Below are 17289 nucleotides of genomic sequence, written 5' to 3'. Positions count from 1 at the left end.
CAGGCATCCCTGCTTGGTGCCCATGCATGCAAGCTCCTCAACCTCGGACAGCGAGTCCATGCCATGTCCTCTTCCAATGTGGATCTTCAGGCTGACGTTGATGACATCCTGGCGCAATACCCGGATGTGTTTAGTGGAATGGGTACTCTGCCATACTGCTACAAGATCTTACTCAGGCCTGATGCCACACCTGTAATCCATGCACCGCGCTGGATGCCGGCTCCTCTGAAGGAACATTTAAAGGCACAGCTGCAGGAGGTCCAAGACCAGGGCATAATCTCTAAAGTGACAGAACCGATGGACTGGGTCAGCTCCATGGTCTGTGTGAAGAAGCCCTCAGAGAGTTGCGGATAGGCATAGATCCCAAAGATCTTAACCGGAACATAATGCGGGAACACTACCCGATCCCGAAGCGGGAGGAACTGACCAATGAGATGGCACACGCCAAATTCTTCACGAAGCTAGATGCATCGCGTGGTTTCTGGCAGATACAACTGGATGAGTCCAGCAAGAAGCTCTGCACGTTTAATACACCTTTCGGAAGGTACTGTTATAACCGGATGCCGTTCGGCATTGTTTGAGCCTCTGAAATCTTCCACAGGATCATGGAGCAGACGATGGAGGGCATTGAGGGTGTGCATGTCTATGTAGATGATGTAATCATATGGTCCACGACCCCCAAGGAACACATATCTCATTTCAAACAAGTCTTTCGACGTGTCCATGCAAACGGCCTCAAGTTGAACAAGGCCACGTGCTCCTTTGGCATGTCATCCATCAAGTTCTTGGGCGACCAGATATCCCAGCAGGGTGTGCAACCAGATTCGGACGAAGTCAAGGCCATTAACGCCATGAAGATCCCGGAAGACAAAAAGGCGCTTCCTCGGTATGGTAAACTTCTTGGGAAAGTTCATTCCCAACCTGGCATCACACACCACGGCTCTCAGGCATCTGGTGAAGAAGTCCACTGCATTCCAGTGGGTACCCACACATCAAAAAGAGTGGCTCGAGCTAAAGGCAAAGCTCACCACTGCGTTTTTTGATCCTGTCAGGGAGACAAAAATCTCCATGGACGCAAACCAGGACGGCATTGGTGCGGTGCACCACCAGAAGGATGACTCCTCATCCTGGGCTCCAGTGGCTTATGCGTCAAGGGCCATGACTCCTACTGACAGAGGTATGCCCAGATAGAAAAAGAGTGCCTGGGCCTCCTAACCGGCATTGTAAAGTTCCATGACTACGTCTACGGTCTACCAACCTTCACAGTGGAGACTGACCACAGACCCTTGTAAATGAAAATGAAATGAAAATCGCTTATTGTCACAAGTAGGCTTCAAATGAAGTTACTGTGAAAAGCCCCTAGTCGCCACATTCCGGCACCTGTTCGGGAGGCTGGTACGGGAATTGAACCGTGCTGCCGGCCTGCCTTGGTCTGCTTTAAAAGCCAGCGATTTAGCCCAGTGTGCTAAACCAGTCCCAAACCCTTGGTCCATATCATTCATAAGGACTTGAATGACATGACGCCCAGGCTTCAGCGCATTCTCCTTCGACTCCGCAGGTACGATTTTGAGTTTGTATACACAACAGGCAAGGAGCTAATAATTGCGGATGCCCTGTCACCTCGCCCTGTGAACAGGTTGACTTCATCCGCCAAATTGAGGCGCAGGTGCGTGACTATGTGCTCATCATAGATTACTTCTCAAGTTACCCGGAAGTTGTGAAGCTGTCAGGCCTCACATCCAGGACAGTCATCAAGGCCTGCAAGGAAACATTGGCCAGGCATGGTATTACACTCACTGTCATGAGTGACAATGGTCCCTGCTTCCACAGCCAAGAGTGGTCCAATTTCGCCAAGTCGTACCAATTCAACCACCTTATCTCAAGCCCACACTAACCGTAGTCCAATGGGAAGGTCGAGAAAGGGGTCCATATAGTGAAGCAACTGCTCTGCAAGGCTGCGGACTCTGCTTCTGACTTCAACCTTGCGCTGTTGGCGTACAGGGCAACCCCTCTGTCCACCGGTATGTCTCCGGCTCAACTCCTCATGAATAGAGACCTGCGAACGACTGTTCCGGCCATACACTTACCAGACCTGGATCACCTCCCAGTGCTGCAAAATGTGCAGTAAGTCAGCAACCGGCAAAAGCTGACGTACGATGCTCATGCTACCAATTTGCCTGTGCTATCTCGGAAGATGCTGTTCGGATCAAGCTACCTGATGAAGGCTGGTCAGCTCCAGCTGCTGTTGTTCGACAGGCTGCTCCCAGATCGTTTGTGGTTCGTATGGCTGATGGCTCCATTGTCAGGCGCAACAAAAGGGCAGCGTGCAAACTTGCCTGTCCACCACCAAATCTTACCTTTCCAGATGTTGTTATGCCTCCTCCAGACACCTCGCACCACGAGGCCACCAATCTGGCAGAAATCCTGCCTGTCAAGGCGCCGTCGTCCCCACCTCCACCTCTCAGACGGTCGACAAGGATCCGACGCCAGCCAAAAGATTGGACTTATAGACATTTATCTTGTAAATATTGTTCTGTATCTGCACACTAGACACCTTTCATGTACATATTAATTCACTCGCCATTTAATGTAAATAGTTATACATGTACATACAGTCACATATACTCTAAGCAACTGACAATTTTTTTTTTTAAAAGGGGGGATGTCATGATATGCACTCATGCACATAATGAGATACAGACAGGCAGTGACAGACACCCAGTACAGCCAATCAACACACAGGACAGAACACAACCAATCACCAGGCAGAACACTAGGGGGGGGTTTCCCACTATAAAACACACGAGGCATCAGCACTCTGCTTCTTTTCACTGGTGACAACTGTAGTGGCAGTCAGGGTGTATATATCAGTTAGCACCTTCTACACGTGGCTCAGAGCTAGTCTGGTCTAGTAGTTATAGTTTTTAAAAAATATATATATTTTATTAAAGTTTTCAAACACAATTCTTTCCCTTACAAATCAAAAAAAAAAGGTAACATGATAACTGCAACATAACATTGTTTAACTAACATGATAAACCAACCAAATAACACAAAGTAATACTCCCCTCCGCCCCCTCTCCCCCTCCAAAAACCCAAACAATTTACCCCCCTCCTTCCGCCCCCCCCCCCCCCCCCCCCCCGGGTTGCTGCTGCTGGCCATCTATCTTCCCTCTAACGTTCCGCTAGGTAGTCGAGGAACAGTTGCCACCGTCTGGTGAACCCTTGAGCCGATCCTCTCAGCGCAAACGTCATCTGCTCTAGTTTTATGAACCCCGCCATATCGTTTATCCAGGCCTCCAGTCCGGGTGGTTTCGCTTCCTTCCACATGAGTAAAATCCTACGCCGGGCTACTAGGGACGCAAAGGCCACGACATCGGCCTCTTTCGCCTCCTGCACTCCCGGCTCATCCGCTACTCCAAATATAGCTAACCCCCAGCCTGGCTTGACCCGGACCTTCACCACCTTCGAGATCACTCCCGTCACTCCCCTCCAATACCCCTCCAGTGCCGGACACAACCAAAACATATGTGTGTGGTTCGCCGGGCTTCCCCCGCACCTCCCACACTTGTCCTCCACTCCGAAGAACCTGCTCAACCTTGCTCCCGTTATGTGTGCTCTATGCAGCACCTTAAATTGGATCAGGCTAAGCCTGGCACACGAGGAAGAGGAATTTACCCTGCTTAGGGCATCAGCCCACAAACCCTCCTCAATCTCCTCCCCGAGCTCTTCTTCCCATTTTCCCTTCAGTTCGCCCACCAACTCCTCCCCCTCTTCCCTCATCTCCCGGTATATCTCTGACACTTTGCCCTCCCCGACCCACACCCCCGAAAGCACCCTGTCCTGGATCCCTTGTGTCGGGAGCAGCGGAAATTCCCTCACCTGTTGTTTCGTGAACGCTCTCACCTGCATATATCTGAAGAAATTTCCCCGGGGCAGCTCATACTTTTCCTCAAGCGCTCCCAAGCTCGCAAACGTCCCGTCTATAAATAAATCTCCCACTCTCCTGATTCCTACCCGGTGCCAGCTCGGGAATCCTCCGTCCAGCCTCCCTGGGGCAAACCTATGGCTGCTCCTGATTGGGGACCACACCGAGGCTCCCAGCACACCCCTCTGTCACCGCTATTGCCCCCCAGATACTTAATGTTGCCACCACCACTGTGTTTGTGGTAAATTTTTTGGGGGAGAGCGGTAGTGGCGCCGTCACCAGCGCTTTTAAACTCGTCCCTTTGCAGGACTTCATCTCCAACCTTTTCCACGCCGCACCCTCTCCCTCTATCATCCATTTACGAATCATCGCCACATTGGCAGCCCAGTAGTAGTCGCCCAAATTCGGCAACGCCAGTCCCCCTCTGTCTCTGCTACGTTGTAGGAACCCCCTCCTTACCCTCGGGGCCTTCCCTGCCCACACGAAGCTCGTGATGCTCCTATCTATTTTTTTAAAGAAGGCCTTAGTGATCAGTATAGGGAGACATTGGAACACAAATAGGAACCTCGGGAGGACCATCATCTTAATTGCCTGCACTCTGCCCGCCAGTGACAGCGGCTGCATGTCCCACCTTTTGAAATCCTCTTCCATTTGTTCCACCAGCCGTGTCAGATTGAGTCTGTGTAAGGTTCCCCAGCTCCTGGCTATCTGAATCCCCAGGTATCGGAAGTTTCTTTCCACTCTCCTTAGCGGTAGGCCATCTAGCCCTCTACTCTGGTCCCCAGGGTGTATCACAAAAATCTCATTCTTTCCCATGTTAAGCCTATATCCCGAGAAATCTCCAAACTCCCTCAATATCTGCATGACCTCTGTCATCCCCCCACTGGTTCCGTCACATACAGCAGTAGGTCATCTGCGTAGAGTGACACTCGGTGTTCCTCTCCCCCTCGAATCACCCCTCTCTATTTTCTGGAGTCTCTCAGCGCTATGGCCAGTGGTTCAATTGCCAACGCGAACAGTAATGGGGACAACGGGCATCCCTGTCTTGTTCCCCTGTGTTGTCGAAAATACTCCGACCTTTGCCGACCTGTGACCACACTTGCCGTTGGGGCCCCATAGAGGAGTTTAACCCAGCTGATAAACCCGTCCCCGAACCCGAACCTCCTCAGCACCTCCCATAGATACTCCCACTCCACCCTATCAAATGCCTTCTCTGCATCCATTGCCGCCACTATCTCTGCCTCCCCCTCTGCTGGGGGCATCATTATCACCCCTAATAGCCGTCGCACGTTGACATTTAGTCGTCTCCCCTTTACGAACCCTGTCTGGTCTTCGTGCACCACCCCCGGGACACAATCCTCTATCCTCGTTGCCAGCATCTTTGCTAGCAACTTGGCGTCCACATTTAGCAGTGAGATAGGCCTATAGGACCCGCACTGCAGCGGATCTTTATCCCGCTTCAAGATTAGCGATATCGCCGCCTCCGACATTGTCGGGGGTAGGGACCCCCCTTCTCTGGCCTCGTTAAAGGTCCTTACCAGCAGCGGGGCCAACAAGTCCACATATTTTCTATAGAATTCCACCGGGAACCCATCTGGTCCCGGGGCCTTCCCTGCCTGCATGTTCCCCAGCCCCTTGGTAACCTCGTCCACCCCAATTGGCGCCCCCAGGCCTTCCACCTCCTGCTCCTCCACCCTCGGGAACCTTAATTGGTCCAAAAACTGCCGCATCTCCTCTTTTCCCTCCGGGGGTTGGGACCTATATAGTCTCTCGTAAAAGGTCTTAAACACCTCGTTTATCTTCCATGCTCTCTGCACCGTAGCTCCCATTTCATCCCTAATTTTTCCTATCTCCCTCGCCGCTGTCCTCTTTCGCAGCTGATGGGCCAACAGGCGACTCGCCTTTTCCCCATATTCATATCTCATCCCCTGTGCCTTCCTCCACTGTGCCTCCGCCCTCCTTGTGGTCAACAGGTCGAACTCCGTCTGGAGTCGTCGCCTCTCCCTGTATAGTCCTTCATCCGGGGCCTCCGCGTATTCTTTATCTACCCTCAAAATCTCCCCCAGTAGTCTTTCCCTTTCCTTGGCCTCTATTTTCCCCTTGTGGGCCCTGATGGAGATCAGCTCTCCTCTGACCACCGCCTTTAGTGCTTCCCATACTACTCCCACTCGGACCTCCCCGTCGTCATTGGCCTCCAGGTACCTTTCGATACATCCCCGCACCCTTCCGCAGTCTCCCTCATCCGCCAGTAATCCCACATCCAGTCGCCAGAGTGAACGCTGCTCCCTCTCCTCTCCTAGTTCCAGGTCCACCCAGTGTGGGGCTATGGCTGAGTACTCAGTTCCTTCCACCCTCGAGATCAGTGACCTTCCCAAAACAAAGAAATCTCTCCGGGAGTACACCTTGTGAACATGGGAGAAGAAGGAGAACTCTTTGGCCATCGGCCTAACAAATCGCCACGGATCCACTGCCCCCATTTGGTCCATAAACCCCCTAAGCACCTTGGCCTCTGCCGGCCTTCTTCCGGTCCTAGATCTAGATCTATCTAACCCTGGGTCCAACACGGCGTTGGAAGTCCACCCCCCATTATCAGGTTTCCTACCTCCAGGTCCGGGATACGTCCCAGCATCCGCTTCATAAATCCCGCATCATCCCAATTCGGGGCATATACGTTAACCAACATGACCTCCATTCCCTCCAGTCTGCCACTCACCTTCACATATCTGCCTCCGCTGTCTGCTACAATGTTCCTAGCTTCGAATGACACCCGTTTCCCCACCAGTATGGCCACCCCTCTGTTCTTTGCATCCAGCCCTGAGTGGAACATCTGTCCCACCCATCCTTTCCTTAACCTAACTTGGTCCGCCACCTTCAGGTGCGTCTCCTGAAGCATGGCCACGTCTGCCCTCAGTCCTTTCAAGTGCGCGAACACTCGGGCCCTTTTAATCGGCCCATTTAGGCCTCTCACGTTCCACGTGATCAGCCGAACTGGGGGGGTGCCTGCCCCCCTCCCCTGTCGACTAGCCATCACCCTCTCTAGGCCAGTCCCACGTCCCGGTTCCGCGCACCCACCCGTTCCCCAGGCGGCGCATTCCCGCCCCGACCACCTTTTCTTTTACCAGTTCCTCTTCGATCTCTGCAGCAGCAACCCAGTTATCCTCCCCCCCCCGCTAGATCCCCATCTAGCATGATTACTCCCCCCATATTGCTTCCGAAAGTCAGCTGACTTCAACTGACCCCGGCTTCTCTCGCTCTCTCCTTGACCCCCCCCGTGTGGGGAACTCCCATCTACCTTGCGCCTATCTTCCCGCCATCATCTTTCTGGTGCGGCAACAAGAACAATAAGCCCCGTGTTCTCTAGAGCCATCCCGCCCCTCGTGGCGCAGCTCCCTCTGCCGCCCCACTCCCATTCCCCATCCCCCGCCTATGTCTTTTCTTCGCCCCCACCGGCGCCCACATTTCTCAGTGTCCCCCCTTCCCGAATTTACATCTCTATATACATCAGCATTGTCGTTTCCCCTCCAACATCAGTCCCTCAGTTTTGATCCAGTTTCTCGTTTTTAATGAAGGTCCATGCTTCTTCCGCCGTTTCGAAGTAGTGATGCCTCTCCTGGTGCGTGACCCACAGTCGCGCCGGCTGCAACATCCCAAACTTCACCTTCTTCTTGTGTAGCACCTCCTTGGCTCGATTAAAACTCGCCCTCCTTCTCACCACCTCCGCACTCCAATCCTGGTACACCCGTACCACCGCATTCTCCCATCTACTACTTCGTACCTTTTTGGCCCATCTCAGAACCACCTCTCTGTCATTGAACGATGAAATCGCACGATCGTCGCCCTAGGTGGTTCTCCCGCCTTTGGTCTCCTCGCAGGGACCCGATGGGCCCCTTCCACTTCCAAGGGGCCCGAGGGGGCCTCAGCTCCCATTAGCGAGCGTAGCATCGTGCTCACGTAAGCCCCACCGTCCGCTCCTTCCACTCCCTCGGGGAGACCCAGGATCCGAAGGTTCTTTCTCCGTGATCTGTTTTCTAGGACTTCAATCCTTTCAATGCACTTTTTGTGGAGCGCCTCGTGCGTCTGCGTTTTGACCGCCAGGCCCAGGATCTCGTCCTCGTTGTCCGTCACCTTCTGCTCCACCACGCGGAGCTCCATCTCCTGGGTCTTTTGTGCCTCCTTAAGCCCCTCAATTGCTTGTAGCATCGGGGTCAGCACCTCCTTCTTAAGCAGCTCCACACACCGTCTCAAAAATCTGTCTTGGTCCGGCCCCCATGTCGCCTGGGCTCCCTCCGCCGCCATCTTGCTCCTTTTTTCTTCTGCCGCTGTCCTTGAGGATTCTTCGCGATCTAGCCGCCGCCGCCGATATTTTTCTTTTTCGTTGGGGGGGACTCCCTGTTGTCTCACCCCACACCGGGTTTCGTCCCGAAAAAATTCCCCGTTGGGGCTCTTAAAAGAGCCCGAACTAGTTAGTTATAGTTAGCACACTTAGATTAGTAGAGTGTCAACCCACAGCAAGCTGTGTGCACTGCTCCAGAAGTTCAATAAAACGTATTGAGCTAACGTCTAAGTTTGGTGTCTACTTTACGTACAACTGCATCCAGTTGCAGTCCGTGTTATCCCAGGGTGAATAACACAACAGACCCTATGTACATTTTGCTGCCCTCTGGATCGGTCTATAGTTCCTCCCCCTTCCCCGTTGTTCCCCCCCCTGCCTCCATGCAACCCCCCCCCCCCCCACCCCGGCCTCAGCTGTGTTTTTCCAGGGGGAAAAAAGGGGGTAGCACCCCTCCTCTTCTCTTGTGGTTTCCCCACCTTCCTTCTGTCTCCCTCCACTCTCCTCCTCCCCTCCCCCTCCCCCTCCCCAGGTTGCGCAGTCTTTTGGTTCCTCATCTATCTTGGTTCTTTTTTTATTCTTAGCTTACTCCTCGTACAGGTTTTGGAACAGGCGGACAAACTGCCCCCAAGTATCCAGGAAGCCTTCCACCGACCCTCCGAAGGTGTACTTAATCTTCTCCAGGTGGAGAAATTCCGAGGTCAGCGAGCCAGTCTGCAGGTGGTTTTGCCGATCGCCAGCCGAGCAGGATTCTCCGGCGTGCGATTAGGGAAGCGAGAGCAAAGGCGTGGCCCCCTTCCCCATGTGTAGTTCTGGCTGCTCCAATACCCCGAAGATTGCCACTATCGGGCATGGCTTCACCCTCACCCTCACAACCATGGACATTGCCTCGGAGAAGGTTGTCCAGAACCCAGCAGGCTTGGGGCATGCCCTGAACATGTGGGTGTGGTTGGCCGGGCCCCTCTGGCACCGCTCACATTTATCCTCCACCTCCAGGACGAACCTGCTCATTCGGGTTCTGGTTGGGTTCCCGTACCAGCCTCCTCGAACAGGCGCCGGAATGTGGCAACTAGGGGCTTTTCACAGTAGCTTCATTTGAAGCCTACTTGTGACAATAAACGATTTTCATTTCATTTTTTTTTCAGGTGCGCCCTGTGCACCACTTTGAGCTGCATTAGGCTGAGCCTCGCGTAGGAGGTGGTGGAGTTGGCCCTGCTCAGTGTTTCGCTCCAGAGTCCCCACCCTACCTCTGTCCCCAGTTCGTCCTCCCATTTTTGTCTGGTCTCGTCCAGTCGTGTTTGAGCTCTGTCCAGTTGCTGCCTGTATATTTTCCCACATAGCGACCCCTTCTCGCTGCTTGTGCCTATCAGGTCCTCTAGTGGTGTGTTTTCTGGGGCCCATGGGTACCCTACTGTCTCTTTGCGGAGGAAGTGTTTTATTTGGAGGTGCCTCATTTCCTGCCTTTTGCTAGTTTCCACTTCCTCGTCAGTTCGTCCATTGTTGCCAGTTTGTGCCCTACGTAGAAGTCCCCAACTGTCAGTGTGCCCCGTCCCGCCTCCATCCTTTGGAGGTGGTATCTAGCATGGGTGGGGGGAATCTGTGATTGCCACATATGGGGGCCATGGGGGACATTTTGGTTATCCCAAAGTGTTGTCTCAGCTGGGTCCACATTCTCAGTGTGGCCGCTACCCCTGGACTCGTTGTGTACCTTGTTGAGGAGGATGGGAGTGCTGCCAGGGCCCGGAGGGTCGTTCCTTTACAGGATGCCTCCTCCATTTGTACCCAATTTCTGTTGGGTTCTTGTACGCATCCCCTCACTCTTTCTGCCGTTGCTGCCCAGTGGCCAAGCCCCCTTTGATTTTCCTTCTTTGCAGTGTTGGTTTGGGAATTCTCGGGTTCTCACTCCCGCACACACACACACACACAAAAGTAATGATTAGACTGTCCATGTTTTGGAAAAAGGCATTGTGGACGAAGATCGGTATGGATCTAAACAAGAAGAGAAACTGTTATGGGCCAGGGTTTAGAGAACCCCAAAGTGTATCATGGAGTTCACCTGACCCACAACTTTTAATAGATTGTGGTATGGGGAGCACACAGCCCACTCTACAGGTGTGGTACAGCAGAAATGGAAAAGTATTTTTGAAAGCAAAACAATGCTTATTCTATGAACTCAAGTTAACCTTTTTAAAACATACAGTGAACACCTTAGCAACCATTAATTCAAATACAACCCCCAAAGAATACAACACTAAGTAATGCTTAATAACTTCCCAAACAACATCCAGGAGACAAAAGAAACACCTCTTAACAGAAGCACATTAGGTTTACATTCACGACTGAGAACATTTTATAATTCTGAATTCACCAAATGATCAAGAGATAGTCTTTTGATGGCAGAGAGAACAACAGTACACCTGCTTGGTCTGGCTTCAGCTCCAACACTGAAAACAAAACTAAAACACACCCTGCAGCAAACAGCCAAAACAAAAGTCCAGCTCCACCCACACTCTGACATCACTGATAAACACCCATTTCTTAAAGGTACATTTCTTAAACATCCATTTCTTAAAGGAACTCTCACATGACACCTCCCCCCAAGAAAAAAAATAAATCATCAACTTCAAGATGGTTTCATTTTTCACCTTTTCACTATCCTTTAACAAATGCACACAGTAAATATACTTTTTTGTTTCAAAAAACAACACACGCAAACAGATATAATAATATAGTCAATTTTTTTTTCTTCTTCGTCCAACTGGAATCCTTCTCGATTGACAGTCTCTGTGAACAAGAAGGTCTCTGCACGATCCGTCCACTTCTCGACACCTCGGCATGTCTCTTTAAAGTCAGATACTTTAGTTCAATCCAATCAGAGTCCCTTGTAATTCTCCAACACAGTAGCATCGGTTATCACAGCTTTCAGGCAGTTAAATGCCTGTTGAAACTCCGCTGTCCATTGACATTTTTTACGCTTTGTTGCTGTCTTTTAATGGCTATAAACATGGCGATTAATAAGGTTGCCTTTCTTAATCTTAATTATGAATATGCTGCCCCGACGGGTCCCCTGGAAGTGGAGGGAGCATACCGGGTCCTCGTGAGAAGACCAAAGGCAGGGGAAATACCGCGAGCAATAGTGGTGAGGTTCCACCGCTACAAGGACAGGGAGATGGTCTTGAGATAGGCTCAGAAGACACGGAGTAGCAGGTGGGAGAACGCGGTGACCCGCGTGTATCAAGATTGGAGTGCGGAGGTGGCGAGAAGGAGGGCAAGTTTCAATCGGGCCAAGGCGGTGCTCCACAGGAAGAAAGTAAAATTTGGAATGCTGCAGCCGGCAAGACTATGGGTTACACACCAGGGCAAACACCACTACTTCGAGACGGCAGAGGAGGCGTGGACATTTATTCAAGAAGAGAAGTTGGACTAGATTTGAGGAATTGATGTTTGGAAAGAAGTAGCGAGGTGGTGGCAAAGAATTGTAAAGGGGGGAGAGGGGGAGGGCATATCTGTAAAAATGTTAGACGGGAGAATTTCCCCCCACACCCCCCCTGAGGGGGGTGGGGGGGACATGAAGAAATGTGCGGGGCGGGGCCGAGAGGGAAGCACGTTTTTTTTCCCGCGCTATGGAAATTGCGGCGGGAAAAGTGGGCGCAGGAAGGAAGGGGGCCTCACACGCAGGGAGGCCAAGGGTAAACGGGGGAAGCTGAGGTCAGCCAGAGTTTGCTGACTCCCGGAAGCAACATGGGGGGAGCAATCAAGCTAGAAGGGAATCTAGCGGGGGGTGGGGGGATTAACTGGGTTGCTGCTGCTGAGGGTAAGGGGGAGCTGATACGGGATGGGGTGGTCGGGACGGGAGGGCGCCGTCTGGGGACAAACGGGTGCGTGGGACCCGGGTGAGGAGCTGGTTTAGAAAAGGGGATGGCTAGTCGACGATGGGGGGGTAAAGGGCCCTCCAACCCGGTTGATCACGTGGAACGTGAGAGGGCTGAATGGGCCGATTAAGAGGGCAAGGGTATTTGCGCATCTAAAGAGACTGAAGGCGGATGTGGTTATGCTTCAAGAGACGCACCTGAAATTGGCGGATCAGGTCAGATTAAGGAAAGGATGGGTGGGACAGGTATTCCACTCAGGCTTAGATGCGAAAAATAGAGGGGTGGCAATGCTGGTGGGGAAACGGGTACTGTTTGAGGTGAAGACCATAGTGGTGGACAGTGGGGGCAGGTACGTGATGGTGAGCGGCAGATTGCAAGGTGAGGCGGTGGTGCTGGTGAACGTATATGCCCCGAACTGGGATGACGCGGGTTTTATGAAGCGTATGTTGGGGCGCATCCCAGACCTAGAGATGGGAAATTTGGTAATGGGGGGGGGACTTCAACACGGTGCTGGACCCAGGGCTGGACCGGTCCAGATCTAGGACCGGGAGGAGACCGGCAGCGGCCAAGGTGCTTAAGGGGTTTATGGAGCAGATGGGAGGAGTAGATCCCTGGAGATTTGCTAGACCGAGGAGTAAAGAGTTTTCCTTCTTCTCCCACGTCCATAAAGTATACTCCTGGATAGACTGTTTTGTTCTAGGAAGGGCGCTGACCCAAAAGTGGCAGGAACGGAATACTCGGCTATAGCCGTTTCAGATCACACCCCACATTGGGTGGATCTGGATCTAGGCGTGGAGAAGGAGCAACGCCCACTTTGGAGATTAGACATGGGACTGTTGGCAGACGAGGGGGTATGTGGAAGGGTGAGGGGATGTATTGAAAGATACCTAGAGGTCAATGATGATGGAGAGGTCCAGGTGGGAGTAGTATGGGAGGCGCTGAAGGCGGTGGTTAGGGGGGAGCTGATTTCCATAAGAGCCCACAAGGGGAAACAAGAGGGTAAAGAAAGGGAGAGACTGATTGGGGAGATTCTGAGGGTGGATAGGCAATATGCGGAGGCCCCGGATGAAGGGCTATACAGGGAAACACGGAGACTACAGACGGAGTTTGACCTGCTGACCACAGGTAAGGTGGAGACGCAGTGGAGGAAGGCACAGGGAATACAATACGAATATGGGGAAAAGGCGAGCCGATTGCTGGCCCAACAACTTAGGAAGAGAGGGACGGCGAGAGAGATCGGAGGAGTTAGGGACGGGGAGGGAAGGATGGCGCAGAGAGCGGGGAGGGTGAACGGGGTGTTTAAGTCATTTTATGAGAGGCTGTATAAGTCCCAACCCCCGGAGGGGAAAGAGGGAATGATACACTTCCTGGACCAGCTGGAGTTCCCGAGGGTTGAGGAGCAGGAGGTGGCAGGTCTGGGAGCACAGATTGAGGTGGAGGAGGTGGTTAAAGGAATCGGGAACATGCAGGCAGGAAAGCCCCCGGGACCAGATGGGTTCCCAGTGGAATTTTACAGGAAATATGTGGACCTACTGGCCCCACTCCTGACGAGAATCTTCAATGAGGCTAAGGAAAGGGGGACACTACCCCCGACAATGTCGGAGGCGACGATATCGTTGATCCTGAAACGAGACAAAGACCCGCTGCAGTGCGGGTCATACAGGCCCATCTCCCTCCTAAATGTAGATGCCAAGTTACTGGCCAAAGTGATGGCGACAAGGATAGAGGACTGTGTCCCAGGGGTGGTACATGACGACCAGACAGGGTTTGTTAAAGGGAGGCAATTGAATGCCAATATACGAAGGTTGCTGGGGGTGATGATGATGCCCCCACCGGAGGGGGAGGCGGAGATAGTGGTGGCGATGGATGCAGAGAAAGCATTTGATAGAGTGGAGTGGGACTACCTGTGGGAGGTACTGAAGAGATTTGGATTTGGAGAGGGGTTCATCAGATGGGTTCAGCTCCTGTACGGGGCCCCGGTGGCAAGCGTGGTTACAAACAGGCAACGATCCGACTATTTCCGATTACATAGGGGCACAAGACAGGGGTGTCCCCTGTCCCCGTTACTGTTCGCGTTGGCAATCGAGCCATTGGCCATAGCGCTGAGGGGCTCTAAGAAGTGGAGGGGGGTGCTCAGAGGAGGAGAGGAACATCGGGTGTCATTATATGCGGATGATTTGCTGCTATATGTGGCGGACCCAGTGGAGGGGATGCCAGAGATAATGCAGACACTCAGGGAGTTTGGAGTTTTGGGGATACAAATTGAATATGGGAAAGAGTGAACTTTTTGTGATGCACCCCGGGGAACAGGGCAGGGGGATAGACGATCTGCCGCTGAGGAGAGTAGCAAGGGATTTTCGATATCTAGGGATCCAGGTGGCCAGGAACTGGGGAACCTTGCATAAACTTAACTTGACGCGACTGGTAGAGCAGATGGAGGAGGACTTTAAGAGGTGGGACATGGTGCCCCTGTCATTGGCGGGTAGGGTACAGGCGGTTAAAATGGTGGTCCTCCCGAGGTTTCTTTTCGTGTTTCAGTGCCTCCCCATACTGATTACAAAGGCCTTTTTCAAGAAAGTGGACAGGAGTATTATGAGCTTTGTGTGGGCTGGAAAGACCCCGAGGGTAAAGAGGGGGTTCCTGCAGCGCAGTAGGGATAGAGGGGGACTGGCACTGCCGAGTCTGAGTGACTATTATTGGGCCGCCAACGTGTCTATGATATGTAAGTGGATGAGGGAAGAAGAAGGGGCGGCGTGGAAAAGGCTGAAGATGGCGTCCTGTAAGGGAACAAGTTTAAAAGCACTGGCGACGGCGCCGTTACCGTTCTCCCCGAAAAATACACCACAAACCCAGTGGTGGTGGCGACTTTGAAGATTTGGGGGCAGTGGAGACGACATAGGGGAGTGACGGGTGCTTCGGTGTGGTCCCCGATAAGGAACAATCACAGGTTCGTCCCGGGGAGGATAGATGGGGGATTTCAATCTTGGCAGCGAGCAGGAATTGGGAAGTTGAAGGACTTGTTCTTGGACGGGACGTTCGTGAGTTTGGGAGCACTGGTAGAAAAATACGAGTTGCCACCTGGGAATGCCTTCCGATATATACAAGTGAGGGCATTTGCGAGGCAACAGGTGAGGGAATTTCCGCAGCTCCCGGCGCAAGGGATCCAGGACAGAGTGATTTGGGGGCTGGGTCGGTGATGGTAAAGTGTCCGATATATATAGGGAAATGAGAGACGAGGGGGAGACGATGGTAGAGGAGCTGAAGGGTAAATGGGAGGAGGAGCTGGGGGGAGCGATTGAGGAGGGGCTGTGGGCAGATGCCCTAAGTAGGGTAAATTCCTCGTCCTCGTGTGCCAGGCTAGCCTGATCCAATTCAAGGTTCTACACAGGGCGCATACGACGGGAGCAAGACTGAGTAGATTTTTTGGAGTGGAGGATAGGTGCGGGAGGTGCGCGGGAAGCCTGGCGAACCACACCCACATGTTTTGGTCATGTCCGGTATTCCATGGGTTCTGGGTGGGTGTGGCAAGGGTGATCTCAAAGGTGGTGGGGGTCCGGATCGAACCAAGCTGGGGGTTAGCTATATTTGGGGTTGCAGAAGTGCCGAGAGTGCAGGAGGCGAGAGAGGCTGATGTTTTGGCCTTTGCGTCCCTAGTAGCCCGGCAAAGGATTCTACTTATGTGGAAAGAAGCTAAACCCCCGGGCATGGAGGCCTGGATAAACGACATGGCAGGGTTTATAAAATTGGAGCGAATAAAATACGCACTAAGAGGTTCGGCTCAGGGGTTCACCAGGCGGTGGCAACCGTTCCTTGACTATCTCGCAGTGCGATAAGGGAAAACAGGAAAGACAGCAGCAGCAACCCAGGGGGAGGGGGGGAGTGGGGGGGGGGGGGGGGGGGGAGGGGGGTGTATTTGGTGTTTGGGATTTTTTGTTTTTTCTTCTTTTATTTCTTTCCATCCTAGTTGTTTATATTTATTTTTTCAGTATTATTATTTATTTTTTCTTGTTCTTTTTCTGCACTTGTTGTTAGTTTAATTTATTGTTTAAATAACATTTTGTTATAAAGTTGTAAAAATGGAACATTCTTTTTGATCGAAAAACTTTAATAAAATATATATTTTTTAAAAAGAAATTATGAGTATGCTTTCAGAGTCGCCAGGTATCTCTCGTTACCGCCACAAGGTTCAACCGAATACCGATCAAAGAGCCAATACACCAGTTAGTTAGTTCAAAGTCAATGGTACTTTATTTACACACAGTATGATTTACTCATGCACAATAACACTACAGGCTAAACTATGTCTATCACTAACACCTATACTTAACTTCAGGTGCCCACTTTGGTCAGAGGAACAGTGGCCGTTGTTCGGATCTGAGGCTGTTGGGTTCGAAGAAGTAGCAGGAGTACAGCTATGGTCACCCGTCTGTAGTGAGCGTTGAACTTGAACTTACTTGCTTCTGGTGGTGCAGGTGGAAGGGTCTCTCCAGCTGAGAGCCGATTCCAAGAGAACATACACATGGCGGGGGTCCTTCTTATAGTTGGGGGGGCTTCCCGCGCTTTTAGGCGGGCCTTAAACTTGGTCCCAATTAATTGGGCAGCTTCTTGATCACCGCCATTGATCTGAGCAAATAAAGGGGCGGGTGCCTTGATGGCTGGGCGTGTCCTAAGTGGGCGCTGGCCTTGCTTTGTTTGTATCTTCTTGCTGGGGTAGTGGCGCCGGAATGGCTGGGACGGTATCGGCTACCTGAGCACTAATCCTTTGTTCATCGGAGATGGGCCATCAATGTGCAAATCGGCCAAGAGTTTCGGTTCTGTCTGCAGTCTGTCTTCTAAATACACATTCAGGCTCTGTGCCTGCCTGTTACTTTGCATTGTCCATTTTTCCCTGTATCCTCCGCGAGTGTCCATTTTATATGCTGAAAGTGGCCATCCCAAATGGCTACACTCACTCCTTATGATCCTCAACGCGAAGCGTGAAGGATCACATTACTGAGTCTTCTTTGTTCGCTGCCTAAGTCATGCACCCGCAATCAAGGACAAGTTCTGTCCTACTCTGTCCTATGGATTTGAACCTTTCCCTAAATTGCTTTTATTTACATCATATCATTAGAAAATCCTAAGGGGCACTATAACTTTGAAGCATGCATTACATTTCT

This window comes from Scyliorhinus torazame, chromosome 8, assembly GCF_047496885.1.
Source record: "Scyliorhinus torazame isolate Kashiwa2021f chromosome 8, sScyTor2.1, whole genome shotgun sequence".
NCBI lineage: Eukaryota > Metazoa > Chordata > Chondrichthyes > Carcharhiniformes > Scyliorhinidae > Scyliorhinus > Scyliorhinus torazame.
This window is presented reverse-complemented; position numbering follows the sequence as displayed.